This window comes from Papaver somniferum, unplaced genomic scaffold, assembly GCF_003573695.1.
Source record: "Papaver somniferum cultivar HN1 unplaced genomic scaffold, ASM357369v1 unplaced-scaffold_65, whole genome shotgun sequence".
Classification (NCBI taxonomy): domain Eukaryota; kingdom Viridiplantae; phylum Streptophyta; class Magnoliopsida; order Ranunculales; family Papaveraceae; genus Papaver; species Papaver somniferum.
In genome coordinates this window covers 4,156,477-4,163,091 of record NW_020649304.1, presented here as the reverse complement: position 1 = coordinate 4,163,091, position 6,615 = coordinate 4,156,477, and positions in this window count along the sequence as shown.

Here is a 6,615-nt window from a genome sequence, read left to right as displayed (position 1 = left end):
TTCTTTTTGAGTTGTTTTGATAATTCAATTTCCTACAAGATTGAGGTAATTGAAATACTTGATTTTATGTTGAATATTTATGGTGTATTACAAATTGGTTTATGGGATGTTTGATTTCAGTTTTACTACCTTAATATTCGATCTCATAGATTGTGAACCCTCATGGTTTGGGTGACTTTTTGATTTAGCGGGATTAAGTTATAGCCCTAGTAGGTAGGCTTTATCAAAGGATTATGAGGGATTCTGATAGAAACAATATGTGAAAAAGTCACAATATGTTGAATCGGTTTTGGTTTAGCATAAAAGCATATGTGTTTCGACGGTTTTCAACTTTTGCCTGCAATAGTTAAAACCGATTTTCAACCTTTCTCTGGTAAAGGTTGAGGTGTGTTGTTATTCTTTTGTTCACACATAAGGATGACAACGTGGTGATATTTCGATATCAATTATCCCTGGACGAAGATGCAATCATATTGGAGAAGTGGATGCGAAATTGAGGTAACAATCTTGTTAGTTAATTGTTTTCCCGTTTAAGAAAAGCATGAGTTTATGTTATATATATTTGTTGCTTTTGCTAAAGAAAATTTAGGTTCAATTGATATTTATTCCATGATGTGTGTTTCAATTGGTTCCTGTTAAGAAAAACTATTGTTATCTTACTTTATTGTGTGATATCAATCGTTTAGGCTTACAAAATGTCGGTACAATTGATGTGTGTGTGATTCAATTGGTTCCGATTAAGAAAAACTATTGTTATCTTGTTTTTGTATGGTATCAATCGTTTAGGCTTACAAAATTACGGTGCAATTGTGGTACTTATAATGTCTATTGTTGTTTCACTTGCTTCCAGTTGAGGTGAATAATTATGCAAGTTGATTTATTTTGGTTTGTATGAATTATTTATGGCTTAACGAAATAATATGTGTAGGGGATGATTTGTTTAGTCCAATTCGATTCCAAATAAGAAACTAAGTTAATTCTGATCTTAGTTTGTCTTACCAAAGTGAGGTTTCGGTTATTCAAGTCTAATCGAATGCCTAAACAAGGAAATGCTAGTTCAGTAACCTAGTATTTGGTTTGTTCAAAAATGAAAGGTCTAAGTTTATGGATAATTAGAACCTGATGAGAAAAATGGAGTTTATTCTTTATTTTGGTCTTATCAAATTAAGCGGTTGTTTTTGAACATCGGTTTAGCAAAGGAACTAATGTGATTAGTTGTTTTTGGTTTTCTAAACTAAATTGGAAAAATTATTTCGGACAATTGTTTTCTTGGTAACATATCAAAATAACTTGTAGTTTCGGTTTTGATATTGGTTATCAGAACGTGATGTGTGGAACCCTCGTGCCTAACTCTACAGGTTTGCAAGTCTATATGAGATTTGTAAGATTCTTTTCATGTTGTCCTTTATTTTTTCGTTTCTTTGTCATTTGTTGACAAAAGGGGGAGAAATATATGGAGTAAACAAGTGATACTGGCATTGATTTTATATTAATTGGTATCACTAAGGAAAAGAACATTGGTACTTGAATGTTTTATCTAACGAAAGAGTGAAAGCACAGACTAAGGATGGCTCTAATGGAGACCCAAGATTTAACTTTCTTGGGTATCCCAAGTCATCAAAATTCAATTACCAGGTTTAATGGAAGTTCAAGATACAAAGTAAAAACGCAATTTCAAACCGCGTGGTACGCCATTTGAAACCACGTATCATTTTCAGCCGTTAGATCTCCATTAAAATTATCAATCCAAGGGTGTATTTGATCCCGGTGTTTGACTTTAGGGTTCAATATTTCCCATACGCCGTTTCAAACTGTGTCTGCTGCTTTTTCCACACGCAGTTTCAAATCGCGTCCCCGGGTTACTTCCATCTTGTATCCAAGCCACACGCAGTACTCTCTGGGAAGCAAGGATACTATTCATCCATAAACGACACTTCTACAGGGAAAAATCTTGGATCCTGGATCCCATTAGAGCCAGCCTAAGGGGGAGTAACATGTCATATAGATTGGTATAACAAAGACGTGCTGATTGAATATCTACCTGTCTTCCTTAGGGGGAGTATTTACTTTGTTATTACAATATCAACAACGGAATTTTCAAGGATTTAATGTAAGCAGTTTCACTGTGCTGTTGAATCGGGAATCAAGCGGATTGTAATAAATTATTGTAATTTGCTTATCCATATGATGTAAGAGTTTTGTCACTAAAATTGACAAAGCGGGAGATTGTTATAGCATGGATCGGTTGAACCCACCAAGCGTTCGTATGTCAAGTTTGGTTGTCATATTTTAGTGAACCAAAACTCATGTTAAGAGTCGCTTGATTATGTACTAGAGTTAAACTTCGTATAGGTTAGCTTGAAAGTATTAGGATATGAGACATTACAAGTATTGCGAAGACTTGAAGATGTGAAGAAGCAAGGAGCTACAACGACAACAGTCATCCTTCCACTTGAGGTTAGTGATATTTGACTTGAACTATTTCATTCCCTAACGTATCTTTCAAGTCGTGCATATTGAAAACATAACTGCGAAGCATATTTGAACTCTAGATAGACATAGTATTAAGGAATACAATACGAGGTTTATTGCTTAACCATTAAACTTTGTAGATAAGACATCGCCATAATCATTTGAATGTTATTGTGATTATGTATGGGTATGAGGTGAGGATTTCATCCTAGGGAAAAATATTTACATGTGTTCTAAGGAAGTAAGTTCATAAACTTGTTTGTGAACCGAAAAGGAAATTGACAGGTGTTATTGGTTTTGTTATTCATTGCATATCTTATGAACAACCAATATGTGTGATAGAGTATAACCGCTCACAACTTGTTGTTTTCTTGGTAGAACTATTCACAAAGGCCTGACTTTTGTATTGGTATAACTTTTATTAGTAAAACCAATCTTAAGTAATCACCTGTGGTATGATCAGATTATGTCTGCCTTGGGGAAATGGAACCGATCCTTGTAAGGGAAAGGGAACCGATCCTTGTAATGGAAAGGGAACTGATCCTAGTAAGGGAAAGGGAACCGATCCTTGTAAGGGGTGCAATACATCAAGGGGAACCGATCCTTGTATGGGGTGCAACAAGGTTTATAGCAGAAAGGGGAACCGATCCTATGAACATGTGCAACACATATAAGTTAGATACCATATATATGTGGGGAACCGATCCTAGTACCTAGTCAACCGAATCTTTTGGGAAGCTAGTGTGACTATGCACAGTACTCACATAGAGGTAGAACCGAAACTTGTTTTGGTAGAACCGTAAACCCATGATTGTGATTGAATGTTGGTTTGATCAATCACATAGTTCTTGGAAGTCGGATGACCCAATTCTAAACTTGTTTAGAAGTGTGGAAACCGGTTTCAAGGTTGTAAGTGTGAAAGAGAACTTACAAAGTTAAGATGTCGACAAACTTTGAACACGTGCTGAGAATGTTTATTTCTATAATTGTTCAAAGATATTCCTTAACGGCTAAGGGAAGAGAATCCCAGGATCGAAATATAAGTAAGTTAAGAATATTTTAATTAAGGTTATTAATTTCATTTTGTAGGGAAATTCCAGAATTGGTAATGTGCATTTACTAATTATATTTTCCGAGAGATTTCGATCGTTATTTTTGGACAGAGCATTTCCAGTAATTATGAAAACCGAATCTGTGCTTTTATGAATATCTTTAGAATATTTTCGGTTTTGGAAATTCCTTGGTGTCCAAACTTCCTTGTCTATAAATACACAAAGTTTTCCTTTCTGTCAAACTAATCCTTCGTAACGACATACTTCCTCTTTTGTCTTTGTTACTGGTGTAGCCGCCTATCGGAGAGGAGAGTAATCTAATTAGGTGAAATCTCTTATGGCCGCTCATTTTAAAGTATTTTTTGGGATTGAGAAGCTCTAGCATGACCCGTTGGCGGGAAACTAGATAATTGCGGTTTATCTTTGTTTGTGATTGATTTGATTGACTAACGGTGGTTGAAATATGATTGCACCTAGTTTGTTTATTCTTTAGAATCTTCTCTTCTGATATAAGATTCACTCAAACTAGTTCAGAGTTTCGACAAGGATCTTTAGACTGTTGTTAGTTCTAAAGACGATCTTGTGATAATCCATTGTTAACAGACTCCGTTCAGTGCGTAATTGATCACAAGAGATTCAAGTGATTGTGTGCAGGTTTTTATTGAAGATTTAAGAAGATTTGAAGACAAAGAAGATATTGAAGATCTGACTTGGGTTTTATAATTTTTGGCGTGCACAATACTTGTTTTGGTAAAAGAGGATCCAATTAATAATCAGTTTATCCTTGTGGTAGATTAGATTTATTAATTGAGTAGATCGACATCAAAAAGGTTCTTCGGATTAAAGGTGTTGTTGGCTTAATCTTAAACAATTAACTTAGGGTGATTGAACATAAGATAAATCTAGACCCGACGAAGGAGTTTATGTTAAGATAAGCTGAAGAGCCTTTGTCCGACTCATATCACTTGGTTGAATAGAGTTGATACCAAACAGATTTCTTGTTCCTTTACTGTTTGAAATACGGACCAAAGGGATTGTTCCAAGTACGTGACTTATTCATAAGTTGGAGGCGTGGGAATACAGACGGAACTAAGTGAACTATAGGGTTAGTTACTTGGTCTCAACTATACGAAATTAGGTGTAATTTTGTGTAGCGGCTTAATCCCGAGAGTATTCAATTCTGGACTAGGTAACGGGGTTTTTTCTGCATTTGCAGTTTCCTCGTTAACAAAATCTTGCTGTGTCATTCACTTTTATTTTCCGCATTATAATTGTTTTATTATAACTAAAGTAAATCACACAAACGTTAATTCCTATTTACTTGATAAGAAATCCTATTGTGTTTGGTTAAGTCCGAACCTTTGTATCAAGTAAACATACTTCGTTGCTGTATTTTCTCGATCTCGTATCCATAAACGATCACACGAAGTGTGAAACGATTAGTTGTATTGTCTCTACTCAGTCCATAGACAATTACTTTCGGATAAATGACTTATAGGTAGGAAAAGTTTTAGATTGAGGTATATTTGGGTACCCTCGCCTTTTCACATCCCATCCTACAAAAGCATCAAGTAAGGACAACCAAAGTCGAAATGTTCAAGCACCGACTCAACTAACGTGGAAATTGTTAGAGCATTTCTAGGTCGAACTCGCATGCGTTGCTATCTCAAGCATGTGTTGTCAATGTTAGTGATCAAATCTATAAGTATTGATTTCTAGTCTACTATAGCTAAGGTCTCGGACTAGGATAGAAAGTGTAGTTGAGCTCAAGAACTCCATGGAAATCATCATACAAGACGAAGGACTACTCAAGGAATCGGTGGATATTCATCGACTAAAAGGTATGTGGAGACTTGAACTTATCTATCACTCAAAAGTCTATTTTCTCCTATCTTGAGACAAAAGTCGTTTTGCTATATAGAATTAGATTATACACATTTGCTATTTCGAGCCGAGTTTATCTTGCCAATCTATTTCTCGAAATATGTGTTGGTAAGCTTTCGCTTTAGCCAAGTTCATCTTTACCTAGCGACGAAAGTCATGACAAGTTTCAATCACTTTGAAAATTGCTTACTTTGACGAAAATAGTTTGTGAATAACAACTATAGAATGTCAACGTTCTCTAAGAATGTTTAAATGATTGAAGTGAGAGTTTAGATTATATAACCATTGGAGGATATAAGCATTGTTGTGGAAACACATATATGTATAATTCCTTATTCCTTGAACCGAAGTTTGCGAACTTTGTTGATCAAGAGAACCGAAATGGTGGCGTGAGCCAAGTCCGCGAACTCACACCGCGAACTGGCGGAAGTTCTCGTCCCGAGAAATTCTGCTGGAGTTTGTGAACTCCGTCCGGGAACTTAAGTCCGCGAACCCAGTCCGCGAACTAGAGTAGGTTATATCTAAAAATGATGTTTGTGAACTTATTCTTATATAAAATAAGGAATACAAATTGCAAACCGTGGCTATATAGTTCATGAACTGATTCGAGTGAATCAAATCATTTTTGCTTAAATTGTGTCTTCTGTAGTTACATAAGATTTCCTTGCAATTGAAAAACTCTCTAACTAGTTCATTTGAGTCACTTGAACTAGTTATGGTGAAGAAGAATATGATTGATATGAAAGTGATCATATGGCTAACCATTTGGTTGACTATTGTTGAACCAACAAATGTACAAGTTTGGGTACGGTTACACAAGTCTAGAAACGTGCATTTCATTTGTGTGTAACAAGCTAGTTTTCGATCTAACGGTTGAAAGATATTAGCTTGAATCTAATCAGGTTTTCATCTAACGATGAATATTTAATGCTTTGTTACCAAGCTAACATTGATTGCAAATCCTGATTTGAAAGACTGTATAAGGGAGAGCTCTAGCAACTGGGAAACCTAATCCCCACACCTTATGTGTGATACTAGTTGTGCTAAGCTAGAGTCGATTCCCCTTTAACCTTTGGTTTCTTCTTCTAAACCAGGTTAACGACTTAAAGACTTCATTGGGATTGTGAAGCCAGACCGATACTACTTTCTTGTAGTTGTGTGATCTGATCTTGCTGTTTCTATCGTACGAGTACAATTGTAATAATTG